General features: G+C 40.0%; 1 pseudogene; it reads right to left on the reverse strand.

The window, feature by feature from the left end:
- Positions 1–1,607: 1,607 nt before the first annotated feature.
- Positions 1,608–16,418, reverse strand: LOC136664823 (immunoglobulin lambda-1 light chain-like; annotated as a pseudogene).
- Positions 16,419–17,420: the final 1,002 nt, after the last annotated feature.

Here is a 17,420-nt window from a genome sequence, read left to right on the forward strand (position 1 = left end):
GGGTGGCAGAAGGGGTTAATTATACTGTTCTTCTGCTGTTTTCTGAAAGCAGAAGTGAATGTGAGCAGTGAGGAGGTTTTTGTCATGGTGTGAATCACTGTGATACCCACTCTTTAGCAGAGTTATCCCATGTTTTACAGTAATACACTGCAGAGACTCCTACCTCCACTGTATCAATAATCAAAGTGTAATCAGACTGAGACGAGTGTGTTGATGTGAATTTAGGAGACGAGAAGCCAGATCCATATGAAGGAGAGCTATCACCATGATAATTATTTAACACATACTGTGGAACTCCTCCTGGAACCTGTTTATACCAACGAGCAGAACTTCCAGTAACAGTCCCCAGATTACAGTGTAGAGTGGTCTTCTCTCCTTTAGTGGCTGTGAGAACAGGGGGCTTCTGGGTCACCACAGTCACACCACTGACACCTGCAATAAAAGCAGCATCCATGTTACATTAGTTGATGCTCACATTAGATGGAGGTAAATGCTGGGGAGCTCCAGTGTTGTGAAATCTTACATGAGAGAGCAGTGAAGAGAGTGCAGAGTGCTGGCAGCATCTTGTCAGTGTGTGATGACTCTGTGCTGAGTGAAGAGATGAGCAGCTGGAGGAGCAGATAAAGGAGAGAGAGCAGGGGTGTGCTATAAGAGTCAGGAGGAGAGAGGGAGGGGTCTCTCAAATACAAACACCATAAAGATCATACAGATCACTCTCATGTTCTTCATAATTTTACTTAATTTTATTTTCAACTATTAAGTTAATTTGTTTTACCAATAATAAAATAAACCAATAACTCATCATTGCATTTGTTACCAGCATGGGTTTCTACGCTTGAAAGTAGAAATGGAAACTTGTCTTGATTTGCATAGAGTTAAAATAACAGCACAGAATTGAGCAGGTGTATCCTGTGTCTTAATGTGTGATGTGTCTCAATTCTGCGGACAGATGACGCTCTTCACTAATAGTCCATAGGTCACGGTCTACGGTTCACAACACGGTCACTGAGCACATCCGCCTTTTCGACATTTTGTTTATTCCACAAGTCACATAAAAAGGACTTTCACGTTTTTAGCGTTTTAATTTGTATATCTGTTATTTGAGTAGCAGTAAAACTTAAATATAAAGATATGACCTTAAGTCTTTTACCTCTTTTTGAGTGTAGTTTAAGCCTCAGGATCTGAATCTCTCACTGGAGCCTGACATTTGAATTCACTCTCTGTACTGCACTTGTCTGGACAGTGACCACTGACTCTGATCTGCTTTAGATCATTATTTTTCATTTCCAGTGACATTATCAGTGACCACAGGTTTCACAACATCTCAGTGTAGCTGAATGTCCATATCTCTCTTCACTCTACAGTCAGTTTATTATCTTATCATTTTATAATCCTGTAGAAACATGTTTCACTCCTTTAGTCATTCTCACTCTTATTCTCTACATGTGTTTCATTGAGCTGCTGAGGTCTCTGATTAATATCTAGAACATTATACTGGACTCTCCATCACCATGAAAAATGAACAACTGTTTCTTTAGTAATGCATTTTATTAAACATCAGCAAACAAACATGTTATAAAACAGAAAAGATAAATGACTACGTCAGCAGGAGATGATCCAGTGTTTGTTAATGACGTCAGCGTTCTGTCACTACACGTTAAACTACTGTTTCTATGAAGCTCTGTTACTGTGAAGAATAAAAGAATGAAGATGTATCAGATGTGATCAGGTTCAGACGATACATTCAGACTTCTTCAACTTTTTACTGGCGGTTTTTGAGGCAGAAGACACTTGACACGTTACGTCTTTATCTTTCTCCCACTCTGACCTCTCAATGGTCAAAAAGCTGCTCAGTCTGAATTTCTTATTGGTTTGCTGCTCTGCAGAGCCAGTGGTCACTCCACTGCTGACCGCTTTACTGTCCACCAGCCAGCTCACATCAGCAAACCCAGTGGGCATATCACTGACCACACACACTAGAGTGGCTTTGTTAGACTTCAGCTCTTCACTGGACGGAGGGAAGAGGGTCAGAACAGGAGCCGGGGCAGAAGCGTCTGATCAGAGAAACAGATAAAGACATGATTTAATACACTACAAACAATGAGAATTAAAGACTGTTTGAAGTTGTGCCCAGTTTGCTGTTAATGAAAGTATAATTTTTGTCACGTTCTAATGGAAAACACTTGTTGTAAACACTTTAATTGATTTAAATAAATTTCTTAAAAATAAATATAGAGTAAATAGAACCTTCAATTCCCTTAAAGGAGTTATACTGAATATTTAAAAAAGTATTTTACAGTTACATTGAGGAACAGAGAGGAAGATGGAGAGACCATGAAAAAGTATTTAGTTTCTTGTTATATTTAAAAAAAATGACTTAAAGCATAGTTTGCTTAATTTTGAAATGTCTGCATGTAGAAGTTTGGAAAGCTCTGATCGGGTGAGTGTTATTTGATTATTTTATTTTCAAAATCAATAATAGACAACAAACGCAATTGTGTCTAAGGCGTCATATGTAATGCACAACATGTATTTTAACATATAATTTATATTGGAAAACATTACATACAAAGTCTGCCAAAAAGTTTACACAAACCTTATTTTATGTCATATTTACTGTAACATGTCTTACATTCAGCAATTAAATTGTAAGTATGCTTTATAATACCAGACGTGTGTTCTCTGTTGAGAGCTATTTCTAATTTTCCAGTTAGAAAATCAACAGAACTTATCTGTGGCATCAAAACATATGCATCAGACAGCAATGAGAGCAATGTAACTTCAGCAATAGCTGACTTACAGCATACTTTCCAATCAGCAAGTACTGTTTTCATATTTATCCACTACCAAATTTCACAACAGAGGAACACAGTCAGGGTTTGATTCTGAAATTATAGATCATTGATCTTCCTTTGGTTCATGTCTACCTCCAACTCTAATGCTCTCCTTCTTTTAAACACACAATAAATATAGACAAAATCCTTATTCAGTGTTATAAAGTAGCAGTTAGATAGCAGTTAAAGCTGAGTCTGAAACATTAAAGAAGTGAAGTGTAGATAAAGAGAAGAGTTTCTTACCGGTGACGAAGAGCTTTGTTCCTTGTCCGAATACCACAGTGCTTCATTTCATGTCATCACCCGTACAATAACCTCCTCAGTTTCAGAAGTGAAAGTAGCGCAACTGAAACCTCCTCTAGACTTCAGCTCTCTCTTCTACTGTCTGTGATCAGCACTGAGTCCTTCCACATCCCATTTCAGTTTCTGGGAATTCCACAGCTCTGTTCTCCTGGGATTTCTTCCCACTTCCTGCTCAATAGACCACTTTTCCACTCCACTTTTCTGCTGAATCTGTGAGATGTGCTCAGTCAGATGGACATGTCAGTGTGAACAGTGAGGAGGTTTTTGTTCTGCTCTCTATCACTGTGATACAGCTGCTTTAGCAGAGTTGTCCCATGTTCCACAGTAATACACTGCAGAGTCTCCTACCTCCACTTTACTGATTATTAGCTGGTAGTCGGTGCTTGTGGAGGCTTTAGATGTGATGCGTACAGATGGAAAATCATCTCCATCTGCATCAAGAGAGCTGCCCGTATAAAGCATTGTCAACAGAAACTGAGGAGCTGCTTGTGGAATCTGTTTATACCAGAGACAAAGTAGCCTTCATACTTTGCGATGTTACAGTCCAGACTGACAGTGCGGCCCGGCTCTGTTTGCACTGAAGGGGTTTGTGTCACAATTTTCTGTGAAGTGACCCCTGAAACATAAAACAACATTGAAGTGTATGAGCAACAATCACATTTCACATACACTCCTAGTCACACACACACCTCATCAGTGTAGACAGAAAAGCAGGAGGAGAGATCTTACATGCCAGAGCAGGGAGTAGAACACAGAGAGTTGGCAGCATGTTGTCTGTGTGATCAGCAGAGGGATGAACAGAGTGGAGGATGAAGAGAGGAGAGAGTGGAGGGAGCGACCTGAATCTCTAATCAGCCAATCAGCTGAGACTTTCTTCACTGACACAACTATAGTGCACTGTTTCTGAAGTGGGGAATGTTTTCAGAGACTGTTTTTGTTGGTCGCATGTGTTGCCCCCCTAAGACTCAACTAGTGATGGGAATTTCGGCTCTTTTTGAGGAACCGGCTCTTTTGGCTCGGCTCTTCATAAAGAGCCGGCTCTTTTGGCTCCTAAATGGCTCTTTGTTTTACCACTTATTTCCACTTGTACAGAACAATATTACCTACATTTTACATGACTATATGGACAAAATATTATTGTTCAATATTAAAAATAATAAATAGTGTTGCAATGGCCAATTGTTTTATGGCTGTCTTGTAATAACTCACTGATTGCACTCACACATTCAATTGTATAAATAACTGGATTTTTATTTAAACACCTTAATAAAAAATCACTTGTAAACTCTGAAATACAGCCAATGGAACCCAAAAGGTAGTTATTACAAAATAGCTTATTAAATTAAATAATCATCCATTTCTGGGTAATAAAATAAACAAATACTCTGCAAAGTGCAAAACAGCAGCATTCAACGGTAGTGATTAAAACAACCAAAACTGTCAACAAACATTTAACTGATTTAACATTTTCTTCAACTATTTTTTGGAAGGCAGATTGGCATTCAGGAAAACCAAGTGTCTCAGCTTGGAGGGTTGGAGCTTGCTTGTTGTTCTCTGATTGGTTGAATGACAAGCCTTAGAAAAAAAATGGCTCGGTCTTACACGGGAACCGGCTCTCATCGTTCACTTACAAGAGCCGGCTCTTTGAACCGGTTCGTTCGCGACCGACACATCACTAGACTCAACTCAGGGAGCATGTGATCTGAGATAAAGAATAAAGAGAGCACACATGTTGAGATGATGTAAACTTCACAACAAGAGGATTTATTCTTCCTATGAGTTTAAACTTTCAATTATCTAGCACTTATCTCAAATTCTACTCATGTTAGGTTTTACATTTCTACATAAAATCAATAACTGACTTTAACATGTATTAGAAGTTTTTTTTTGTTTCCAACATGTACAAATATTTATATATATATATATATATATATATATATATATATATATATATATATATACATACATGCATATCATGAACCATGAAACAATATTTATCAACGCATGCATTACAAGTGTTCTCCAAATGGCATCTCCTACCAACTGACCTCAATTTAGCTGCCATATACAGTATTGAATATACTGGACTCCAATAACATTTTCTGGTGATGGGAAATAACCCAAAATGTGTACATCTAGTAACAATAACCAGTAAATGTCATTTTCGATGAAAACGTTTCATAGATTAATTATTTAACACTCAAAAGTTCCCTTATCCGTTCACTGGTTTAGACTAACTTGTCTCACCATGTATTCCTATGCACTGCCGCTAGCATTAGCAGGTTAGCTCACACTTACTTACTACATACACGATATTTATCACAAAACCTTTTCACCTTTCACCACCTGCAACTACCTAATTAGTGACATATTGTATTTAAAAAAAAAAACATCATGTACACTTGATTTTCATGTTTTTACCAACCTGAGATAAAGAATAAAGAGAGCACACGTGTTGAGCTGATGTAAACTTCACAAGAGGATTTATTCTTCCTCCGTGGTGCGCAGTTCTATTCTCTATCAATTGCGTATCATACGCCCCCCTTTGGCAGACATAGGTAATAGCCTTTACTCCTTTCGAGTTAACTGAAACCAATTGAATATTTATACTGAAAGGAAGATAGGTAAATAACAAAACAATATTTTGATGTGTGTTTTTTTTTTCTCTCAGTTACTTCTGATCCTCTACACTCTCCCCCACTTACAAAAAATGTCTCCTGACATTTTACGTACTAAAATGATTTAATGCCCGAAACTATACCAGTTATAACAGTAGGGTTGGGGTTGGATGGGGTAAAAATACGACAAAGTTCTGAGTTACAGGTACAGGTGTGGGGCATAAGAGAGGCTTTACTTCAGCATTCACCTGGTGATAAGACGGTTGTCCGAGAATGTCATATGTAAGTCTCTCTGCTGGTCTCACCGTCCTGTGTGACCTTCTCAGTTCAGTTTCCCCATTGTTTCTACTATCCACCCCCTCCACTTGAACTTGAGGTTCATCTTGCAGCAAAGGTGGTCCATCCATTTGTTCCAAAATATCCTGCTGTGGGGCCATCAATTTCTGCGGTTCAAACTCCCTTGCAGTAGCACGGAGTGGTTGCTGGTTTTGTGGATTTTCCCCTGGCCGTGTATATCTTTGTTGCTGAGGAATTTGATTTGGCTGAACAGCTCCATTCTGTTGAGGGTGTATGAGCTTGTAGCATGGAATTTGGCTTCGGAGGTTATAACGATACATATAATCCTCTTCCTCTGATGAGCTGTCTGCATTTGTTCTTTCATTGTTTGTCATTGCTTGTTTTTTTTTCTACTGTTTGATGTCTTGTCCGTTTTGTCTTTTCTGCAACAGGCAGTTCTTCAATAGGTAAGTCGTTTACTGGCAGCAACAGGTTTCTGTGTAGTACTCAGAGAGAGGTTTTGTTACCTCTCTCCGCTTGTACTTTATAAACCGGCCAATCTCCAAATTTTTCCACTACAGGATGCACTGTTGACTCCCAGTAGGCACGCAACTTGCCTGGACCGCCTCTTTCCGAAAGGTTTCTAACCAACACTCGGTCACCTGGTTGAAGTGCGACTCCTTTTACACGTCTGTTGTACTGTTGTTTTCCCTTATCTGAAGATTTTTGACTGTTATCAGCTGCAATATTGAAAGCAACACGCATCTTTTCAGCCCATTTTTTAGCATAGGTCTGATGGTCGTGTGCTTCTGTTTCAGTCTGATGGTTAAAGATTAGGTCAATTGGCAACCGTGGAGCTCTGCCATACAAGAGAAAGAAAGGGGAGTATCCCGTTGATTCGTGCCTTGTGCAATTGTAAGCATGCACCAGTTGAGGTAAGTGATCTTTCCATTCACTCTTTCTCTCCTCTTGTAGGGTATGAAGCATCTGGAGTAATGTACGATTCAGCCGTTCCACAGGATTACACTGTGGGTGATACGGTGTGGTGCGTGAGTGAGAAATTCTCGACAATTGTCGCAATCTTTGAAACAGCTGATTCTCAAACTCACGTCCCTGATCGTGGTGCAACTTCTCCGGATACCCAAAATGAGGAATGAAGTCATGAAATATCTTTTCTGAAGCTGTCCTACCCGACTTGTTTTTCGTTGGATATGCCTGCGCAAAGCGTGTGAAATGGTCAATGACAACTAGGATATATTCATATCCTCCTTTGCTTGGCTCCAGATGTAGATAATCAATTGAGACTAACTCAAAGGGAGCAGTGGTTGTAATAGATCCCATTGGTGCTCTCTGAGGAACATTTGGGCGTTTTTGTTTGATGCACGGATATTTCTTCATTACATAATTTTCAATGTCTTGTTGCATGTATGGCCAGTAAAAACGCTCACGGGCCAGATGTGTCACTTTGTCACAACCTACATGGCCTACATCATCATGTAAACACTTTAGCACCATGGGCCTCAATTGCTCAGGGAGGACCAGCTGTTTGTTGTATTTAGTTTTTCTATATAGTAGTCCATTCTCAACTTCCAACTTTTTCCACTCGCACAGTAACCTCCTAGTTGCTTTAGTCATTGTCCTTTTCTCTTTTTCATTTGGTGTCCAAGCCTTTTGTTTCAATGACATCACTTCTTTGATAGATTGGTCTTTCTGTTGAGCGTCTCTAATGTCCTTTGGTGTCATACTTGACACATTGTCTACTGGGACAATTTTATCATTGCAGACCAGTTGTAGTGCAGCTATCCAAGGCACGTCATTGTTTTGAGATGCCTTACTCCCCTGCCACACTGCAGACACTACGTCTGGTAACACTGTTTCTGTATACTCATCCATGCTTTGTTGCAAGTCTAATGGTTGTCTGGACAACATGTCTGCGTCTGCGTTTTTCTTTCTGGGTCTATACTTAATATCAAAATGGAAATCTGCTAACTCCCCTATCCACCTGTAGCCCATCGCATTTAATCTGGCAGAACTTAGGACATAGGTTAGGGGGTTGTTATCTGTATAGACGGTGAAAGTTGGAGCGTAGTACAGATAATCACGAAACTTATCGCAGATGGCCCATTTGAGTGCCAGGAACTCAAGTTTACCAGAATGTAGGTGGTAATTCTTCTCAGCAGGTGTGAGAGTCCTGGACCCATAACCAATCACTCGTAGTTTGTTGTTTTGTCTTTGATAAAGAGCAGCTACCAAACCTTTGTTTGGCGCGTCTGTATGCAGTACAAATGGAAGGTCAATATCTGGGTAGGCTAGAATGGGAGGGTTAGTCAGAATGTTCACAAACATTGACACAACATCCTGATGTTCACTGGTCCATGTTATGGGTGTACGAGAAGAGAGTTGTTTTTTGTCCCTTCTTTTGGTTTGTCTTACTTTGCTCGTTTTTGTGCCTGTTGTAGTGGCACTGTTTGTCTCAGTAGGGGTCTGAAGGAGTTCAAACAAGGGTCTTGCAAGTCGAGAGAAATCTTGAATGAATGAGCGGTAGTAAATGAGAAATCCCAATAATGTTCTGAGCTCTCCGACGGTGCGGGGTTTCTTGTCTTTCAGTGACATTACTGCTTCCAAATCTTTTGGATCCATCCGGACACCTTCTCGTGAGACTAATCTCCCCAAGTAACGTATTTCTTTTTTGAATAGCTCACATTTGGCTGGACGGAGTTTGATACCATGTTGTCGTATTCTACAGAGGACTTGTCTAAGGTGTTCTACGTGTTCATCAAAAGATTTGGAATAACAGAGTACGTCATCTAAGTAAGGTACGCAATATTCATCTCTAATGCCCTCTAACCCCCCCTCCATACATCTTTGGAATGCAGCCGGTGCATTTGTTAAACCGAATGGTATCCGCACCCACTCGTAAAGTCCCCAAGGTGTACTAAAAGCTGTCAAGTGTCTAGACTCCTCACTTACAAATCCTTGATGATATGCACTGCCCTGGTCCAGAATGGAAAACCACAGATTTCCACCCAGGCTATCCAACAGATCTTGTATCCGTGGTAACGGATGTCGGTCAGGTACAGTCTTTTGGTTAAGTTTGCGGAAGTCAATACACAGACGTAACCCATTGTCCTTTTTGCGCACACACACTAGTGGGGATGAATAGTCTGATGCTGACTTTCTAATCCAGCCTCTGTCTAAGAGATTTTGAACATACTCCTTAACCTCTTTGTACAACGGTCTTGGGATGGAATTGTAACTTTTCTGCACAGGTATGTTATCAGTCGTGTTTATTTTTAGCTGCAACCCTGGGGTACATCCAATATCTCCTTCCTCACGAGCAAACACATCAGACTCTTCATAGAGCAACTGTCAAACTACTTCCTGTTCATGTTCTGGTAAGTGATCTAGATTCATATTGGGGTGCCACCTCATATCTGCGGGGGATGCACTTTGGGGTTCTTCCCCCTCACATAATGTCACATGAGCAGAGCAACAGTAAGATTGGCCTGTTTGTGTGGTTGTGGTTTCAGGACAGATGTTTACAGGTTTGAACTCAATTGTCTCCTCTATATGTCCAAGTATTGTTTTTGGAGGGAGATATATGTCATGTCTAGTTACGTTTTGTATCGGGATTCTGACAATTTTTGAATCGCCAGGAGGTACGTCAACAAGTGCTGGAAATATCTCCAGTCCTTCGGGCAAATTATGTTTCACAGCTGGCTCAAATAACCTTACACCTCCACCAGTGAATGCTCTGATGCGACATCTCACCATGCATATTTTGTCACACTGTACCATCAGTCCCCTTTTTTCAACTCTCACTATCAGATTCTCTGGTTCGTCGTCAGGTAACTGTGTATTAACAACAGAGATTAGTGTTTCAACATTGCCTTTTTGGACCTTTAAGGTTTCAGCAAGTAACTCTGCCAAGTTCAAATTGTCTGTGTAGTCCCTGTTCCCCATGATAATCTCCTGGATAACATTAAAGCCCAACAGTGGACTGCTTACTCTCTGTTGACTGACAAGCATTGGGACATACAAAGAGACAGAACCATGTTGTGGACTTGTAATCTCTAGCAAAACTTCAATCCAACCCTCAAAAGGAACATCTGTCCCATTAGCTGCAGTGATATGAAGCGGATAACCTGGAAGTAAGCTTTCAAGCGGCTGTATTTTCACATTTGGCAAAGCTGTTTGTACCCATGACTTTTCCAAAATGCTAACTTGTGCTCCACTGTCCAGTAGCATTTGTAGTTTTACCCCATTTAAGTGACAAGTGATCATACATCTACCACCAATTAACTGTGCTACCCTCTTTTTGTTGGATAACTTGTGTAGGATGGGATCTTTGGTAGTAGAAGCAGTCTTCTCCTGATCAAGTCTTCCAGATGTGTGGGACTCTGCAGGCAGTCTGGTCACTGGTGGTCCCTCCCCAGTGACCTCCTCCTGTTTCCCGACAATTTGTCTCTCTGCAGGCAACCTATAGCTCTGTGTCCCTCTTTCCCACACCGGAAACAGTGTGGGCAATGCTCAGTTCCTTGGGATACACACTGTTGGCACTTCCCTTTAACCAAATTTTTCACATCTTGTTTTGTAGGGGGTAAGGTTCGATGAGGGGTTTCAGCCACTGTGTTCACAGTAGGTGAAAGTGCTTTCTCCAAACTCTTGGTCAAAATTGACACCTGTGCTGTTAGCTCTTGTATTGCAGCACAATTAGCTTGGACTTCAATTTGCATTTTACCTGTATGTTCATCTTTTCCCTGTTGAGCAGCATTAACACTAACAGTTCTCTGTTTGTGAGTTTGGCCCAACCTTACTTGTCTTCACTCACAGACTTTGTTATCAACTCCAGAATAGAGTCATCTGTAATGCTAGGGTCTGAGATGTGAGGTTTAAGATCTCGTCTAACATATGTGTACTTTTCATTCATACCTTGATATAATGAATGTAGGAACACACCCTGCACTAGTTTTTTTTTCATAATGGAACCCACTAGTTTGTTTTGATGCAAATAATACACGCTGTTTTAGCCCCATTAGTCTATACATAAACTGTTGTGGTGTTTCTTTGTTGTTCTGCTTACCATTGCTTAGTTCTTGAAATAATTCAGTACTGCTTTTTTCCCGTAAGTGTGCCTTTAAGAAACGTTTTAGTTCTGCCACAGTAAGACTATCTTTGGTTACAAGCATGTCTTTAAAGGTACCACGTTTGATTATCTTTAACACTGTTCTAATAATCTCAACCTCTGTGAACCCTTCATTGACACCTTCATCAATCTGTTTACACAAATTGCTGTAACTCACATCAGAATCAGAATCAGAGATTTGTCCGCCATGGATCTTATACTCTCTACGAGGTAATAGTGATGTAAAATCAGACAATTTGACTAACCCTGTTACTGAGTCAGCAGCTACTAATGTCGGATGCTGTTCCACTGGGATCGCTGGGGTCTCACTGATCACAGGTGCTACTATGACCGATTCACTATCTGGTGATGGGTTCCCCTCAGCTGCCGGAAACAATTACAGTTCATCAATGAGGTCACGGAAAGCAAGCATGCGAGACATCCCTTGGTCCTCAATGCTCCTTAGTTGGGAACTTCTGAGACTGTCAACAATAAAGTCAAAAAGTTCCACTTCTGTCGATTCCATGCCTGGCATTTCTTCTCCTGACTCATCTTTCAATGACTCTGCAAGCTTGGAGAGTTGGTCTCTCTCGCCGGCACTGGTGAGCTGGTGAAGTCGTTGCTGGATCTCCCACCGCAGGTCACGTAGAGAAGCCATCCTAGTAGTTTTAACCCAATTACTTAAATTACTGGCTCAGACATAGGTGATCAGGGTCCCTCGGTTCTCAGTTCATTAGTGCCTGAACAGCAGGTGGCACAAGAATCCCGGGACCTCTCGCAGCCAAAGCGAGAACGGATGAGCCCCCAAATAGTTGCCCCCCTAAGACTCAACTCAGGGAGCATGTGATCTGAGATAAAGAATAAAGAGAGCACACGTGTTGAGCTGATGTAAACTTCACAACAAGAGGATTTATTCTTCCTATGAGTTTAAACTTTCAATTATCTAGCACTTATCTCAAATTCTACTCATGTTAGGTTTTACATTTCTACATAAAATCAATAACTGACTTTAACATGTATTAGAAGTTTTTTTTGTTTCCAACATGTACAAATATATATATATATATATATATATATATATATATATATACATACATGCATATCATGAACCATGAAACAATATTTATCAACGCATGCATTACAAGTGTTCTCCAAATGGCATCTCCTACCAACTGACCTCAATTTAGCTGCCATATACAGTATTGAATATACTGGACTCCAATAACATTTTCTGGTGATGGGAAATAACCCAAAATGTGTACATCTAGTAACAATAACCAGTAAATGTCATTTTCGATGAAAACGTTTCATAGATTAATTATTTAACACTCAAAAGTTCCCTTATCCGTTCACTGGTTTAGACTAACTTGTCTCACCATGTATTCCTATGCACTGCCGCTAGCATTAGCAGGTTAGCTCACACTTACTTACTACATACACGATATTTATCACAAAACCTTTTCACCTTTCACCACCTGCAACTACCTAATTAGTGACATATTGTATTTAAAAAAAAAAATATCATGAACACTTGATTTTCATGTTTTTACCAACCTGAGATAAAGAATAAAGAGAGCACACGTGTTGAGCTGATGTAAACTTCACAACAAGAGGATTTATTCTTCCTCCGTGGTGCGCAATTCTATTCTCTATCAATTGCGTATCATACGCCCCCCTTTGGCAGACATAGGTAATAGCCTTTACTCCTTTCGAGTTAACTGAAACCAATTGAATATTTATACTGAAAGGAAGATAGGTAAATAACAAAACAATGTTTTGATGTGTGTGGTTTTTTTTCTTTCTCTCAGTTACTTCTGATCCTCTACACATGCATGATTAAATACAGTGTGTTCCTCTTCACGTGTGTGTGAGAGAGAGAGAGAGAGAGAGAGAGAGAGAGAGAGAGAGATGGAGAAATTAAGAGAGTAGTTAATAAAATTATGGATGGTCTCCATGATGTATGAGGTGCTCACTTGTTTGTTTTTTGTGTTTACAATTGTGTTTTATGGTTATTAGGTTGTGATGTGGTGCAGTTGAGTTCTATCTTTATATGTTTATGTCTGATACATTAGGTTATTCATCATTGTGTTGTTTTGTATTCCCTCTGGCTGCCCCTTCACTGTGGAGCTGAGTGTTATCTCTGAAGTCATTGTTCACACTGTGATTGACGGTGTTGTGTAATGTTGTTTCAGGACCATTGCACTGGAAAACCTGCTGTTACTGTCTTACAAACCCACTAAAATAAGAAAGTAAAAATCACATATTTAACAGAACATCATACAGTGTATGACATATAGTGTGATACAGTGAAAGATCATGAATTGTTTGGGGTAAATTCTGACATTTTCAAGAATTTAAACCTGTTTTCAAAAAGACCCACTTTTAACAATAGGTGATTATGTCTAGACAGGATGAAGTAGTAGATTTCAGTGCATTTCATAAAGTCATTGTGAGTGAAATTCTTCTTGTTTGTGGGTTTTATTCGTGTGGGTATACATTTAAACTGAAAAAGGCTGCCTAATAAACAAAGCCTATGTGATCTTCAGAAGAAGTCACGTTGTGTTTTTATAACAAGATTTCAATCGGTTTAATTGTTATAATATATAATATAATAATATAATATATAATTGTTACAAAGCATTTCACTTTTCTCCAGTTTCCTCTCTGATACAAAATTATTAATGTTTCTAATTAATGTTTCTACAGCTTTGTGAAAGCAGAAGTGAATGTGAGCAGTGAGGAGGTTTTTGTCATGGTCTAAATCACTGTGATACCCACTCAATAACAGAGTAGTCCTTTGTGTTACAGTAATACACTGCAGAGTCTCCTACCTCCACTTTATTAATGACCAAGGTGTAGTCTGATTTGGATGAGTCTGTTGATGTGAATTAAGGAGACGAGAAGCCAGATCCATATGAGGGTGCACTATTGTGCATAAAATACAAAACATACTGTGGAGCTTCTCCTGGAATTTGCTTATACCAACGTACTCCACTGTCAGTAATAGTCCCCAGATTACAGTGTAGAGTGGTCTTCTCTCCTTTAGTGGCTGTGAGAACAGGGGGCTTCTGGGTCACCACAGTCACACCACTGACACCTGCAATAAAAGCAGCATCCATGTTACATTAGTTGATGCTCACATTAGATGGAGGTAAATGCTGAGGAGCTCCAGTGTTGTGAAATCTTACATGAGAGAGCAGTGAAGAGAGTGCAGAGTGCTGGCAGCATCTTGTCAGTGTGTGATGACTCTCTGTGCTGAGTGAAGAGATGAGCAGCTGAAGGAGCAGATGAAGGAGAGAGAGCAGGGGTGTGCTATAAGAGTCAGGAGGAGGAGGAGAGGGTGGTGTCTCTACACACACCAAAGGGATCACATACAGCACTCTAATGTGTTATAGAACATATTAATATATAGATACATTTACTTGTTACTTTTTTAAATATCAAGGCAGACTACTGATGTGCTATATAAGTTTTTACATGAGGAAATAAATAAACACAGCTAAATGAATCAACAGATATAACAAAGCAGTGTTAAATGAAAACAGTTTATGTGTGTTCCTCATCAAGTGTTTATAGTGTGTTCTACCTCAAGTGTGTTTGTGTGTCTGTAGGAGACATGGAGAGAGTAGCGGATTTTGTGTGTTTACAGTTGTGTTTTATGGCCATTGGGTTGTGATGTGGTGTATTTTTGTTCTATTATTTTATGTTTATGTCTGTCATAAGTGAGGTTATTCATCGTTTTGTATGCACTGATCAACCATAATATTATGACAAACACCTTGTTTCTACCGTCACTATCCATTCTCTGAGCTCCACTGTCCATAGGAGCCCTTTGCAGTACTACATTTACTGACTGTAGTCCTTCTGTTGTTCTGTGTACATTGTGTGCCCCTTTTCACCCTGTTCTTCAATGGTCAGGACCACCACGGGGCAGGTATGATTTGGATGGTGGATCATTCTCTGAGCTGCAGTGACACTGATGTGGTGGTAGTGTGTTAGTGTGTGTGTTGCATTTGTACACAAGTGGATCAGACACAGCAGTGCTGCTGGAGTTTTAAAACCCTCAGTGTCACCGCTGAACTGAGAATAGTCCACTAACCAAAGAAATCCAGCCAACACCATCTTGTGTCCACTGATGAAGGACTAGAGGATGACCAGCACAAACTGTGCAGCAACAGATGAGCTACTGTCTCTGACTTTACATCTACAAGATGGACCAAAGATGTAGGTGTGTCCAAGTGTGTGGACAGAGGAGAGACGTAGTGTTTAAAAACTCCAGCAGCACTGCTGTGTCTGATCCATTCATACCATCACAATGTACATGAACACATCACCACCACAAACCATGACAGAAGAAACAGAAGCTCCCCTTCATTTGTATGGAGGAAAAAACACCTGAGTGGTGTTGAGGAGGTACATCAGTTTCAGTGCTACAGTACTGTGTGGAGTAACGTCTACTGAATCTCCTCCTCAGTGCTTCTCATTCTGACAGTTGAGTATCCAGGATTTAGACATGGGGTAGTAGAAGGGGTTAAAAGCACACAAAGTAGTGGCACCTCCTCATTACGAACAGGAAAAATGATTTGAGTTTACTTACTGTTTTGTACTGCTATTTACTTCTTATGCAAATTACCTCCTCATCCCATCTATTAAAACACTCTATAAATAATATATATTATAAACTCAATACACAAGTCACTGTTATAGGTCTCTGTTAATGATACTGTTCTTCTGCTGTTTTCTGAAAGCAGAAGTAAATGTGAGCAGTGAGGAGGTTTTTGTCATGGTGTGAATCACTGTGGTACGTTCTCTTTAGCAGAGTTATCCCATGTGTGACAGTAATACACTGCAGAGTCTCCTACCTCCACTGTATCAATAATCAAAGTGTAATCAGACTGAGATGAGTGTATTGATGTGAATTTAGGAGACGAGAAGCCAGATCCATATGAAGGAGAGCTATAATCATGACGATTCCTTAACACATACTGTGGAACATCTCCTGGAACCTGTTTATACCATTGAGCAGCACTTCCAGTAACAGACCCCAGGTTACAGTGCAGAGTGATCTTCTCTCCTTTAGTGGCTGTGAGAACAGGGGGCTTCTGGTTCACCACAGTCACACCACTGACACCTGCAATAAAAGCAGCATCCATGTTACATTAGTTGATGCTCACATTAGATGGAGGTAAATATTGAGGAGCTCCAGTGTTGTGAAATCTTACATGAGAGAGCAGTGAAGAGAGTGCAGAGTGCTGGCAGCATCTTGTCAGTGTGCGATGACTCTCTGTGCTGAGTGAAGAGAGGAGCAGCTGGAGGAGCAGATAAAGGAGAGAGAGCAGGGGTGTGCTATAAGAGTCAGGAGGAGAGAGGGAGGGGTCTCTCAAATACAAACACCATAAAGATCATACGGATCACTCTCATGTCCTTCATAATTTTACCTAATTTTATCTCAACTATTAAGTTAATTTGTTTTACCAATAATAAAATAAAACAATAACACATCATTGCATTTGTTGCCAGCATGGGTTTCTACGCTTGAAAGTAGAAATGGAAACTTGTCTTGATTTGCATAGAGTTAAAATAACAGCACAGAATTGAGCAGGTGTATCCTGTGTCTTAATGTGTGATGTGTCTCAATTCTGCGGACAGATGACGCTCTTCACTAATAGTCCATAGGTCACGGTCTACGGTTCACAACGCGGTCACTGAGCACATCCCCTTTTCGACATTTTGTTTATTCCATGTTACATAAAAAGGACTTGCACTTTTTTTAGCGTTTTAATTTGTAAATCTGTTGTTTGAGTAGCAGTAAAACATAAATATAAAGATATGAACTTAAGTCTTTTACCTCTTTTTGAGTGTAGTTTACGCCTCAGGATCTGAATCTCTCACTTGAGCCTGACATTTGAATTCACTCTCTGTACTGCACTTGTCTGGACAGTGACCACTGACTCTGATCTGCTTTAGATCATTATTTTCATTTCCAGTGACATTATCAGTGACCACAGGTTTCACAACATCTCAGTGTAGCTGAATGTCCATATCTCTCTTCACTCTACAGTCAGTTTATTATCTTATCATTTTATAATCCTGTAGAAACATGTTTCACTCCTTTAGTCATTCTCACTCTTATTCTCTACATGTGTTTCATTAAGCTGCTGAGGTCTCTGATTAATATCTAGAACATTATACTGGACTCTCCATCACCATGAAAAATGAACAACAGTTTCTTTAGTAATGCATTTTATTAAACTTCAGCAAACA

Source organism: Hoplias malabaricus, chromosome 13 (assembly GCF_029633855.1).
Source record: "Hoplias malabaricus isolate fHopMal1 chromosome 13, fHopMal1.hap1, whole genome shotgun sequence".
NCBI lineage: Eukaryota > Metazoa > Chordata > Actinopteri > Characiformes > Erythrinidae > Hoplias > Hoplias malabaricus.